We start from the raw sequence: 13,861 nt of genomic DNA on the forward strand, positions 1-13,861 counted from the left end.
ATCCTATGATTCACTGATATAAACACTGTTTACTTTGTTGCTCAGATAAAAAAAAAAAAACGTTTTCTCGTGTCAACATCTGATAATAATTATTTACTTCCGTTATGTGTAAATTCGGTGCTTTTTCCGGAGTAATTTAATTTTAACAAAAATATGAAATGAATCTCCCCTCATTTTGGGGAAATGAGGATAACCTTATATCTCATAGATATTACTTGAATACACATAGAAGCGAATATAAAAGAAACTTTCCATGTTGTTTACATTATATAATATCCGGCGTTAAATCTAATTTCTAGAGAAATATGTTCTCGCAACTTTAATATTCAGGATGTATAGATGCAAATAAAGGAAACTTGTGCTTTAGCAATACAAGATATTGTCATTCAAAAAAAATACTACATCTTTAAAATAAATAAATGAAATGACAAGAATAAGAAAAAGAATTAAAAATCCGTTGAAATCCATTATATATCTGGTAAATTTTTTAAAATATTTTGTACGGAAAGAACCGCTAAGAACTACAAAAATTTAATTAGTAAAATTATAGTTCCGCTAAACGTAACTGCCTTTAAATTTACAATTTACTTTCAAATTGAATTTCTTTTAGTGTTATAAAGGTAATGGCGCTGTACTTAATACTTTAGAGCAGGCGCGAGCAACGGCCGGTCCGCGAACACATCCGGCCTCAAACAATACGGCCTCCTTTATAAATGCATTAACATGGAAAAAAGCCATACCTGTTTGGTCGAGGCGCGAGCGAATTCAAGTTATTTTCACGAAAGTTTCACAATTTCATTTGGAAATGTACAGATTTTAAGAAATATGAATTATAATGAGTGACTTCTATATTAATTGACAAAAGATTTGATGTTTTTCCTAATAAATTCTACACATCCATCTTTAGGTAAGCCTACCATTTAATATGAATAATAAACTAATTTTTAACCAGTTAGAAATGGTAAATATTTGGTCAAATTTATTATTTGAGAATCACTTTGTTGATATTACAATAACACGACTTTTATGTCTTGGTAAATTCAGAAAAAGTTTAAAAATATTCTAATTAATCCGCGGAGAAATGCTTTACTTTCTTCTGATCAACCCACTATGCGAAACTAAGTTTGCTCTAAGAAGTACAAAGGGCCAAATTTCGACTAACGAATGAAAAATTAGGAGTAGTTTTAGTGAATCTAGAATTAGTGAATTAATCCCGACTTTGATTAAAGAATCAGAATTGAATCCATCGCATTAAACTTTTTGTTGACTACATTTATTTACTTCTTTATAACATCTGCTTTATTCCAAATTACACTTCTTCATATCTTGTATATAGTCGATTCTCACTTTAGATCAATCAATATTGTAAAGAACAGTAAGAATATTTTGATTGAAAGAGCGTTTTGGAGATTTCTCTTTTTTTTAATCATATAATCTATTCCGACCAGATTAATGATACGAAAACTTCATTCGGACATCTGTCGATAAAAGATGCCCGTGGCTCTTTAGACACCTCTGCAACTGGATTGGCTTAAGATAATGTTCTTCTATAAAGTGTTAAAATAACTTTTTTCTGCAACCATGTAGGGAAGTTCTCATTACTCAATTAAAATCAGCTGTGTAATGCCCAACTTCCCACACTAGTGGGGGGAAATTCCCATTAGTGTCACTTTCCGCACAAGTGAGTGGAAAAACTTTATTGTGCTTCCTTGATATAAGAAGTTTTGTTATTAACATAAATATTTTCTGTAAAACTTTAATAAGCTTATTTAACGTAACTAAATAATTAAAAAACGAATATTAAAAAATAAAATAAAAATTGAAAGGAATATAGAAATAAAAATAATACTTTAATAAATAATTAGATATTTTTAATTATAACAGTTAAAAAGGTTATAGTGTTACCTTATAGAAATTTAAAATGGATTCTAGTGATGCCTGTTTAGAAAACACTCCTCCATCAATAAAAGAAACAGCAGAAAATGTAATAAGTAATGTAAATACGTAAGTACGAGGTGTGTTCAAAAAGTAACGGGAATTTTTAAATTTCGCGGGTTTGGAGAGTCTGATTGTAAAAATTTTGTTTTTATTATGTTGGTACACATGCCCCTGAAGTACGATAAAATTTTCAGTAATATTCATTGTTTACTTCTTAAGTGGCAGCCGTTAAGGTTAGACGTGTTTTTCGAGCTTGGCGATTTTTGTTTGTTAAAAAAAATGGATCAAAGAATTTGTATTAAATTTTGCGTAAAAAATGAAATAAAGTGTGTGAAATGTTAATAAAGGCATATGGTGAGTCTGCTATGAGTAAAACAAGGATTTACGAGTGGTATAAGCGTTTCCAAGATGGCCGCGAAAACGTTGAAGATGACGAACGACCTGTACCTCCAAGCACATCAACAACCGATGAAAACGTGAAAAAAGTGAAAGAAATGGTTATGAACGATCGCCGAATCACAATCAGAGAAGTCGCTGATGATGTTGCCATATCAATTGGCTCATGCCATGAAATATTTTCGGATGTTTTGGGTATGAAACGTGTGGCAGCAAAATTTGTTCCAAAATTGTTGAATTTCGAACAAAAACAGCGGAGAATGGAAGTTGCTCAAGAGTCACTCAATGAAGTCGACAACGATGCGGATCTACTGAAACGTGTTGTAACAGGTGACGAAACATGGGTTTACGGATATGATGTCGAAACTAAGGCTCAATCGTCCCAGTGAAGGCATTCTGGATCGCAAGACCGAAAAAGGCTCGACAAGTGCGGTCGAATGTGAAGGTTATGCTCACTGTGTTCTTCGATTTTAATGGCATAGTGCATCATGAATTCTTGCCACAAGGTCAAACAATCAATAAGGAGTACTACCTACAAGTTCAACGCCGTTTGCGTGAAGCAATCCGAAAAAAACGCCCGGATTTGTGGCAAAACAATTCATGGATTTTGCACCACGATAATGCACCTGCTCACACTTAATTGCTTGTTCGTGAATTTTTGGCCAAAAACAAAACTTTAACGATGCCCCAGCCTCCATATTCGCCAGACATGGCTCCATGTGACTTTTTTCTATTTCCAAACATAAAGAGAAAATTAAAAGGCCGTCGTTTTACAAGCATAGATGACATTAAAAGCGAATCGCTGAAAGAGCTGAAAGCTATCACTAAGATCGAGTTTCAGAAGTGTTTCGAGGATTGGAAAAAGCGCTGGCACAAGTGTATTGTATGCGAAGGGGACTACTTTGAAGGCGACAATATTAATGTAGATGAATAAATAAATATTTTTTTCAAAAACCGAAAATTCCCGTTACTTTTTGAACACACCTCGTAATGTAAATAATTGTAATATAACAATAAATGTTTATAATAAATAAATTACTTTTTGTAGACTGTAAAAATGAAATTTTTAATTTTTTTAGTTAATAAATCTAATGGTTGCAGAAAAAATATAATATTTAACTCTAGTGTAAAGTATTTTCCTCACACTCGGCAATTTGCACTTGCACTCGCCTCCCTTCGCTCGCTCGTGCGTGGAAACCCTGCCTCGCGTGAGGAAAAGTACTACTTTCCACACTTGTTAAATAAATAACTATTTCAACTTAAAAGTTTATTTTCAGTAGAAAACTCAGAAAAAGTTAAAGTGAACATTTTAAGTTTAACCTAATTTTTTTAAAAATAAAAATCAACTCCTACCGACAATACTCATCGTTATACATTTGATTATTAAAGCAATCGTAACATGTAGATTTCTAGATGCACAAAACTTTCTTATTCCACAATTTAGAGGGTACAATTTTTGTTTAAAAATTATTTTGTGCGAAATGAATTCGCCAATTTATTAAATACTTTCGCACAACCGATTTTCCGAAAATGTAGAGTATCACTAAGATATTCTTCTTAATGTTTATCAGATAATGAGGCCGCTCATTGTATGTAACTGATCCTTCAAAGGGAGGAACCTTAAATCACTTCTTTTCTCCCTAGAACTGCCTTAAGAAGCGTTTCCCAGCGAAAATGTTCGTCAGAACGATGAAAATTTCATAGAAGTATATAAATCAATGTTACCAATGATGCAAGGCTGTAATTTTGTTTTACAGTTTTTCTTCATTTAAAAAAAAAAATGAAAAAGTTCTTTAAATTCAAGAAACACGAAACTCATGCCTTCATTAAACGAATGCCGGGCAAACATACTGTTATGGTTAATTATATGGAATTTCCGTTTGGACATTGAAGAAGTTCAAGGGCAACGATTTGCTAAGCAGACGTATAGTTAGATTAAGGATAGAATTAGAAACCGTTATATGTTTACAATGTTCACGGATAATTGGTTCCTATTGACATTTTTATGGATTTGTATAAATCCCAGATCTGATTAAAGACCAATTTTTTAAATAGAATTTTAACAGATTAGTTACTTTTTGTCATTACAACACGGGTTATTTTATTAAAGTTAGAATCTTCGTACCAAGGGAAGGATCGTACCTGGAGCTTTATCTAAGTGGGCCAGCTGAGATAAGAGTTCCTTGACTCTGAAACTAACTCCCCAGTTTTTAGGAATCTTTTTGAATAATTCATTTTACTTGAATAATATAAAAGTTACATACAAATTGATGAAATCTGAAAATGTTCAACCGAAAGGTGTTTAAAATGGTTTAAACAGACGTCCGACACATTTGCCTTAAATACCCGAAATATATTTGGCTGTGGCAAACGGAAAACCACTTTAGTTCACTTCGTGCTCCTAGTAAATCGCATTTAATGAGCATTAATATTTTCCAACAACTTGTTTCAGATGAATCAAAAAGAATTTAAATTCCCTAGAAGCTTTGCAATTTTACAGTTTTACTGTTTTTCTTCAATAATTCCTGTTCCCCCACATGGAAATGCTGGAAAATGATTACCTGGCGACATAATACAATAAAATGAAAACCAGCTGAAAATGCTGATGAAAACAGTCAGAGATTGTGATACCAATGTCCAAAGTTATTCCATTTTTCAGCAAGCTTTGGGTAATCGTAATTTGATTGATTGACAGACAGACGCAAGTATAAAAATTTGCTGATTATTTGACGTTCTATTCAGCTTATAAATTACGAAACCAGCAGACATATTTCATTTTAACATGTACCGCCTACATATAATCCTAATTTGGTAAATCTAATCAAACTGCTAAAGGAATTGGTGAAAGCTGATTTCATTAATTTTCCACTCACTTACGATCCAAAAAAGTAAAAAATAAGGATTTTTTTAGTTTTGTTATTGATAATAATACAGAAGAACTGAGAGGAATGATCTTAAAAGAGGATGCGCAAAACAAATTAAAATTCTTCTGGAGAAACTATTTAATGATCTCGTATTTTTCTGATTCTTTTGTTTGCTTTGAGTAGAGCTCCTCGGAAGTAAAAATATAAGAGCGAGGCAGTTGGAACTCGGGTTCTCCGCATGGAATCCAGTATACACAAACCGCTCAGTTCTTGGTGTTCATCTGAATTATTCTGCGAAAAAATTTAAATTAATGGCCAGTTCTTTCATTTTTAGATCAGAAACGATCACACGAAGTATTTTTACTGTACTTAACAATAAAAATTAATAATTTACGTAATTATTCAACAATATAATTATAACAATAATATATTATAATAATAATATATAGGGAAGGGATTAGCTATGCGGTAGTGTACTGGACTCCCACGCGGAAGTCCCGGGTTCGAATCCAGCTGCTGACCCTTAGATTTTCTCTTCCTAGGAGCTTCTTACAGCTCACTGTACGGTGATGGACAGTGTTGTCTGTAACGAGAGAATACTGTCCGGAAGCCGGCAATGCAATGAAAAAAGCTCCAGGCGCCAATAACCTTACATGTTGACGCGCCTTAAATCATAAAAAAAAAATAATAATAATATATTATACAGTCAAGACTATATAATATAAATATAGTCAGGAATATTATGAATTTATACTTTACACAACTTTGTACTTAAAATCGTAATTTCTTTTACTTTAGTCAAGTTCAACTGTTGTAAAGTAATGTGTAAATTACTACTTTACTTGGTACTTGGTACTTGGTACATAATAAAAAAAGTTGTTACTTACTGCATCATAAGTTTCATTATTAAAAAGTGGACACACACCTGCAAAAAAAATAAATTAAAGAAGATTAACATAAAACCTTTAGTAATTTTGGAGAGACAATTTGAAATTACTGACCAATTACTAATCTTTTATAATAACTAGCTTTTTGAATAATTGTCTGAGATAACCTCTACGAGTTAACATTTTTTATAAATTATAATAATAACAATAATAATGAAAAGGCAAGAGTTTTTATAATCAAATAAACGTCAAACAAATAAAGATTACCTTAAAAAAACTATAATTAAAATAAATATTCAAGCCATGAAGATGATTTATTGAGATTGAAATGGCGGAACAAATAAAAAACCAGCTAACAGGGTTTTGATATAACCATAAAAATATCACGAAAAAAATAGACCTAGACGTAAATTGGTAAAAACAATAATTAATGTTCTTTACAAAAAAACACTGGCATTTTACATGATTTACTGTTTTCTAGCAACCTTGTAATTCTAGAAGGAAAAACTGGATCAACCTCAACGAGAAGGAAAGAACACACCTAACTGGATTGAATCTCTAAATTTAGTTCTTTCGCTCTAATAAAGAAACATTTAACATCCACTTGAGATCCAACAAGTTATTAGTATGATTATCGTAATATAAATTAATTGTGCCCTATATAATATCTTCAATGTGCTGCCATTCTTGTACATTTAATAAATAGCTTACATCCGGGAATTAATAATTTTAATCATATTTAATAAAGATTATGAATTTTTATGTTTTAAAATTATTTTAAATGAGTAACCCATTAACTAAATTACAAAAACATAACGAAAAGTTTGGATGGACAACAGTTTAGAAAGTATTATTAAATCGAGTAAATACTGTTTTTTAATAAAATCCGGTAGTCCGTTAGCAATTTATTCCATGGTGCTGGATGTGAAATTTCACCAGGTTATGTTGGAGGTTATATTCGGGTATCACTGATTAGCATAAGAACAGAAATGGGCAGATGTTTACATTGCACCAAGTATTTATGTGCAGGTAAAATGTAATATATATAGACATATGTTTTACATGAGGACAGATAAAGGGGAGAGAAGCCAACTATATGCAGTAAGATAGATTTCCGGTCTCCGAGTTTATATATATACATTTTAGTGACGATGTAGACTAACTAAAACTAACAGGAAGCGAACGTTTTTCCGCAAGAGCGCGCTTCTAAAGTCCCTCTTACGGACAATTACCCAGCGCGCTTGTGTCTATCTATCCATCTTTCTCTCATGCTCCTTCTGTCGCTTGTAAATTGTTGAATATTATTAGGTAATCATTGGTTGAGATAATATATATATAAACAACAATGGATAATTGCTCGTGTATGTCCTCCAATGAGTAAATACTCTTCACGCATTCTAAGATCGCTTGTGGCTCCCCTTCTCTATTCAACTATTCCCTAAATAATAATTAGTCATTCTAATACCCTGCAGGAGGATGTCCATTCACAAACTTCACTTTCATATCATTCAATATCTAGTTTCTAATTTCAGTCGACATCGCCATTACTCCACTGACTGTTTATCAAACCAAAAACCTTCACCAAATACACATAAGACTTGAAAAAATGATATATCTGGCCACTGCTCCCACATACTGACCAGTTCTGGAGAGTGTTGGAGAAGCCAAGATGTGTAGAGTTGAGGTGGAAGAGATAGATAATACATTTTAAATTTTAAAAAACCCTGAAAACGCTGACTAAATTACTGAAATGAATGTATTTTGTGTTTAATTTACTCAGTTAAAGGAGGAGAATTCAGAATTACACATTACATTTTTATGTAAAGATGCTGTAGCAGTTTAATCACGCGGTGCGAGAACTGTAGACTCAGTTCTGAATGGGGAGGAAATTCCCTAGGATCCTGACTGTAATCTCAATGGAGCTGAATTTCGATCTTGAGTCCGATTAATACACACGCATAGAGCGTGAGAAATAAAAAGAGAGAGATGATGATGATGAACTTGGTATAAAGAAAATTTGGGGTAAACAAAAATGTGGATGTAGGATTTTGAAAGAGTATCGAAAATGCTCCCGTAGAGGGGTCGCTGTTCCATGCAGCTTCCTGGGTGCTGCAATCTCACGAGTTTCTAGCACAGTATTCCATGGACTTTCATTATGCAATAGGAACACAATGCACCTACACTACATGCACGCAAACAAGCACCATACTCTCAAATACTAAACATCCAAGGCTACCTTCCCTTGGAGATAGCTTCGGTAGATTAGATTTTAAAGGCGGGAAGGGACACATGCCCCACGGCACCGCAGCCACAAGAGGCTTATTGAGCCTTCCCCTTTTGAGTCTAGCCTAGGTTGAGGACTTTCCCTACCAGTTCCTTCTACGCTACAATCTCCTTTGGCCTCAAAGTTCCAAAGATATCGTACCGCAGTCTCTCGATTGCAACGCAAACGAATAGCAAGTGAAAGGCGTTTCCTCCTCTTCCTGGCACAATCTGCACAACGGTTCCGAGCTGATAAGCCCTATCTTGTAGCTTCGGCAAAGAGAGTAAACCCTTTAAATTTAAAGGTCCACCACTGTTTCGGGGGTTTAGGGCCGATAATCCTAAAAAAAAAACTTACTACGTCTCGATACTAGAATTGAAAAATTGTTGAGGCTAGGACAGAAGCAGCCCTTCATGGGCTGCAATAATAAGAAAGAAAGAAGAAGAGGAAAAAGATAGAATAGGGCGCTACTGAAAACTGATTGAATAATTATGCAGCGAATGAATTTTATTTTAAAATGATGTATACATGAGCCGAGCAAGGAAAAGTTGTACAAAAGAGAATTCATGATGTAAGAATGGTAGCAGAAGTAGAGATGGTGAAGTGTTCAGAAACGGCCGGACCGCTTAACAACCAATTGATAACACAAGAGGGTATCAGAGATGGTGGAGTTGCCAGAAGTGGTACCTATCAGTGGTACCTAGCACAGTACGAGAGCGCTTATCAGTAAATTCAGTACTGGCGTGAGGAGATCTAATTGCTTAAATTTGTGACCGTTTAGAGTTGTTAACCCTTTCCGGACCGAATAATTATACAGAAAAAATGCAAAAAAAAATTTAAAAAAAAGTTCAAAACAAATGCAGACAAAAAAGTGCCTCATATTTTTTGTGCCACACTTGTGCTGCCTCAACAGGCATGAAAGAAAACTAAAATGATGCCAATTGTATCATTTGGTCAAAATTAAGCATGAAATAATACATTTTAAACTAGTGATGCCATATGGCATCATCGAGCTGGAAAGAGTTTCAAAACTGCCCTTGTCAGAATGAGTAACCGCCAGAAAAGTCGTTCCTCAATTTCGTCAAATAAACTGTTCGATGGCTAACCAATCTTGTTTATACCTCTTGCAGTTTTTGAAATTCAAGGAAACTATAAATCAACACAATATTGTAAAACTATGGAAAGGATAGGTTAGCGTTTCTTTTTGAGAACAGATAACGTTAAGAATTATTTCGTGATACATAAATCGGAAAAAAAGAAGTAATATATTAACAGAAATTACTAGAAATGAACAAATTGCCATTTAGTGAGTTCGAATGGTGTGAATTAAAATAATGAAGAATGAAACGTTTGTTTAAATATACACGTATCTTTAAACGTTAGTGAACAATGAGCTCCAAGTGAAGGATTCTAAGTCCATTCATTTGCTTACTCAGGCTTTCCCCATATCCGCTAATTGAGTTTCATTCAAGTTTCAAGACAAGACAGGCCATTTCCTGGACAGCACAAGCCCACTTAGTGTTAACTCACTTGTCTGGAACAAGGACTTTTTTTCCCTTTATTTTGCGCACGCCTCACTTACAAACCAAAGTGCATAATATATTTTAAACACAGTGCAATGTTTTACTTTTATTAACCAGCGTTTTAACGGTTTTTTTGTCTGTCGTTCTGTTATACCCGCTTTTATACTCATTTCATGTATTGTGCAGCTCAATAATTTTTCATTTTCACTATTCGACGTCTAAAACAAAATCCATTTGACACTTAAAAATATACAATTCATTCATTTTATATTTTAAACCATAGCAGACAATGTTTAATAAATAGACCTAATAATAATAAAGGTTTTATTTAAATTAAATTTCTCTGATTACAATATTTGAATGGATAAACAACTAAAGAGGTGGCTTTAGATGTTTGCCAGGATTTTGGTATTCAGTTCGAAAATAGTGAATCTTAATTGTATCATAACAGGAGAAAAACCAAATAACCAAACTATTTACACCTTCGCTGCCATTCTCTCCACACTCTGACCCTATCCTCGCAGTACGCTCTCTACAGTCCCACCTTCACTCAATAGAACCTTGGTTAGATAACTGGCGTATAAAAATTAACCCAACTAAGTCTAAATACATAGTCTTCACACTCAAACGTCAAACTCCACCACCTGTCTTCTTACATAACACACCTATCCCACCAGCCGACCATGTGCGGTACCTTGGAATGTACCTAGACAAGAGACTTACCTGGACCCCCCATACGAGACTTAAACGTATCGAACTAAACAAACGATACAAACTTCTAGCCAGACTACTCGACAAACGCTCAAAACTCTCACTACAGAACAAACGACGACTCTATACAGCTCTTCTCACACCAATATGGACTTACTGACTCGAACTTTACGGAACAGCTAAAAAATCAAACATCAACAGACTGCAAACTCTCCAATCAAAAATACTCCGCCTCATAGTAGACGCTCCATTCTATGTTAGCAATCATACAATACATACAGATCTCCAAATTCCACTCATCTCCGAACTTGCCAAAATCCGATATAAAACTTTTTCACCAAAAACTCTCACTTCATCCCAACCCTTTAGCTGCAAACTTGTCTTCAACTGCGCTACCCTCCAATCCTAAGAGGACGGCTGAGGCGCCGTTGGCCCCGTCACTAATGGCGGCCATCACTGGATGACCGTCATTCACGACTGCCACGCTATTCATGTACACTTATCGCAATTACTTATTGTACTCTGTAGGTATAGGTGTAAATTACATTAAAAGGATAAATAAACTAAATTACAAATACAAAATTTATGATTTTATATTTATATTTTCATTATTTACGTAACTAAGTTCTTGTCCAAATAGATAAAGCACAAAATAATAACACCTTAGCGTGAAAGAGCTGGGCACGTCACTACTAATAGTTTTACAGATAATAAAAAAGCTCCCCTTTAGATTAAGATTAAAATTTAGATTTTCCAAAAAAAATCTGTATACAAATTTTAAACATAAAAACCAAATTTTCGAACAGGTTTTTAAAAAAGTCATCAGCTTGTTAATCTGGTGCGTTGAGCTCCATAAGTTTACTTCTAAGATTAATTGTATACATATATCTTTATATTTTTCTCTTCGAGAAGTTTTAAGTCATATTTTTTTTTTTAAGTTAAACATTATAAAAACCATTATGTAACTTCAACTGTATTCAGTTAGGAACGCCTTCTAATGAAGGGGTACTTCGCTCGACGGCTCCAAAAGATATGATAATAAAATTTATTAAAATTCATAATTTGATTCCATTAGATTTTAATTTATTCCATAAATATCGATAAACTTTTTTCCTCTTTTTTGTAATTAATAAATTAATATGTTGTAAAATTGGAGCAAAACGATTTTGGTTGAATATTGCAACTAATTGCTACAATAAATTCCAATTATTATTAAAATAAATAAGTTGATAATTTCTACCTCTGAGAGGGGAAAAATGGCAAGGAGATCTGGTATGTAAATTTGTGAAAAAATCAATCATTTTAGCTTCCTTCACAGTGGTTCCCTTTAATACATCTTCATATTCATATAAAAGTAATTTTTGGCCAGAAAAATGAGTTATTAAAAGGTTCTTGAAAAGAATAGATTAGTCCAAATGAGTTCTCAATAATGTTTTTAATTATAATTTTTTAATAAGGCTTAGTGATTGGGCAGTTTTACTATTATGAGTAAATTTGTAAAAATTTACACCGTTATTTACATTCTTCATTTTGAGATCTTCTGAGTCCGAATTAGTAATTGTTAATAATATTGAGTGCTACGAACGATAAAATCGACGGTATCTAATTTTATTTTCGAGACTTGTTGATTTGCACACTGATAGTACAAGAAAGTGTTGCCTGCAAAGAAGTTCCGTAAATTAGTCTAATTAAATGCCGGAGTGACTTTTACATTAGGAAAACTCCCAGTTTGCAACTTTTATTGGTCAGTTAAAAAGCCATTTAACTGGTTATAAATAGAATTGTTTTCAGCTAGCGATGAATGCATAATTAAATGACCCAAATCAACCGGAAATACGCCAATTATAAATGTTGCAGTAAAGTTATCAATTATTTTATTACTATAAATGGTAATTGACTAATCAGATCTAATATTATCTGTTACGTTGCCATAGTTATATGCATTTTAAGAAAAGTAGACATTGCAAGTGCATTGCTTTTGTAATTGATAGAAATATTGAAGCAAGTACAAAATATACAATTACAACTTATTTATAAACATTTCCAGTTTCGTTATTGGTAATATTCTCCTTGTTTGGATGTTATTGTGATTATAATTAGCAGACTTCTAGTATTCATGTCGAAAAAAAGAAGTGAATTTAAATATAATTTTAATTACTAGATATAGAAATGCAACATTTAGTAGCAACACAAATCAAGATATCAAGTGATGTAAAGTATGCGTGACAGCGGCAAAAGTCCTTTGCTGTTCTATTTGTAAATCACAAATGCACCTGGGGTGGCAACAGCAGTTACAAAATAAATAAAGCTACTAAAAAGTTGTTCTCATTATCAGCTTAATGCTGAACTATGTTGGTATAAACTAATGCTAGTTATTTTGTTCGGTAATCTAATAAATAGAACTGGAAGAAATAAAGCAGTATAACAACATTTCTTAGACCCTGCACTTCAAATTGGTGTCTCCTAAAAAGCAATTATAACTTCCTGTGTAGGATCTTGTTTGGAAGATCAACAGAGTTGGAGCAAGAGACTGATGGTCACATTGAAACGCAACTACCTTATACCCTCTTAGTGCCAATATCAGATATAAGAACTGTACGAGGTGTGGCTATTAAATAACGAGACTATTGCTGTAAAACATTTTATTTTAAATTTAAACATATTTAGTTATTATCACCTTCAATATAAACCCCTCCCCTATCCCTACAACGCTCCATGCGAATTTACCATTGTTCGAAACAGTGCTGGAAATCTTTTTCTTTCAGCTCCTGCATGACGCGTGCCGCTTTTACTTTCACAGCTTCAATGGACTGAAATCGTGTTCCTTTTAATGCAGATTTGACTTTGGGGAACAGATAAAAGTCACATGGGGCCAGGTGAGGCGAATAAGGCGGTTGGCCTAAAACTAGGACGTTGTACTTGGCTAGAAACCCACGATTTGTTCTTCCACCAATCGGGTTGTTATTTCTTTACTCTTTCACGGACTTGAGCAAGCACCTCACGGTTGATTAATTATAATCGTTATTTTCATCCGTTTTGGACGTGGAAGGACGACCTGGGCGGTCATCATCTCCGACGTCTTCTCGGCCATCTTGGAAACGCTTGAACCACTCAAAAACTTGCGCACGTGATAAACATTCATCGCCATAAACTTCTTTTAGTAACAGATAAGTTTCAGTAGCGGTTTCACCAAGATTCATGTGAAATTTCACGATAATTCCTTTCTCTACTACATGTGTAGTATCATGTTTTCGGCAAAACGAAACTAACACCTCTTAC

At 33.6% G+C, this 13,861-nt stretch overlaps 1 protein-coding gene across 17 annotated transcripts in view; it reads right to left on the bottom strand.

The window, feature by feature from the left end:
• Positions 1-13,861, bottom strand: part of LOC141450556 (uncharacterized) — a 542,687-nt gene that overhangs the window by 443,184 nt on the left and 85,642 nt on the right. For 2 of the 17 annotated variants that reach the window (XM_074121200.1, XM_074121194.1), the window contains exon 1: positions 6,086-6,118. The exons of the other annotated variants lie outside the window; for them this stretch is intronic. The gene's annotated coding sequence lies outside the window, so the exon portion shown is untranslated. Of the gene's footprint in view, positions 1-6,085; positions 6,119-13,861 lie in introns of those variants that run through there. 17 annotated transcript variants of the gene reach the window in all.

Source organism: Rhodnius prolixus, unplaced genomic scaffold (genome assembly GCF_049639745.1).
Source record: "Rhodnius prolixus isolate KJV_2025 unplaced genomic scaffold, Rpr scaffold_2, whole genome shotgun sequence".
Classification (NCBI taxonomy): Eukaryota; Metazoa; Arthropoda; class Insecta; order Hemiptera; family Reduviidae; genus Rhodnius; species Rhodnius prolixus.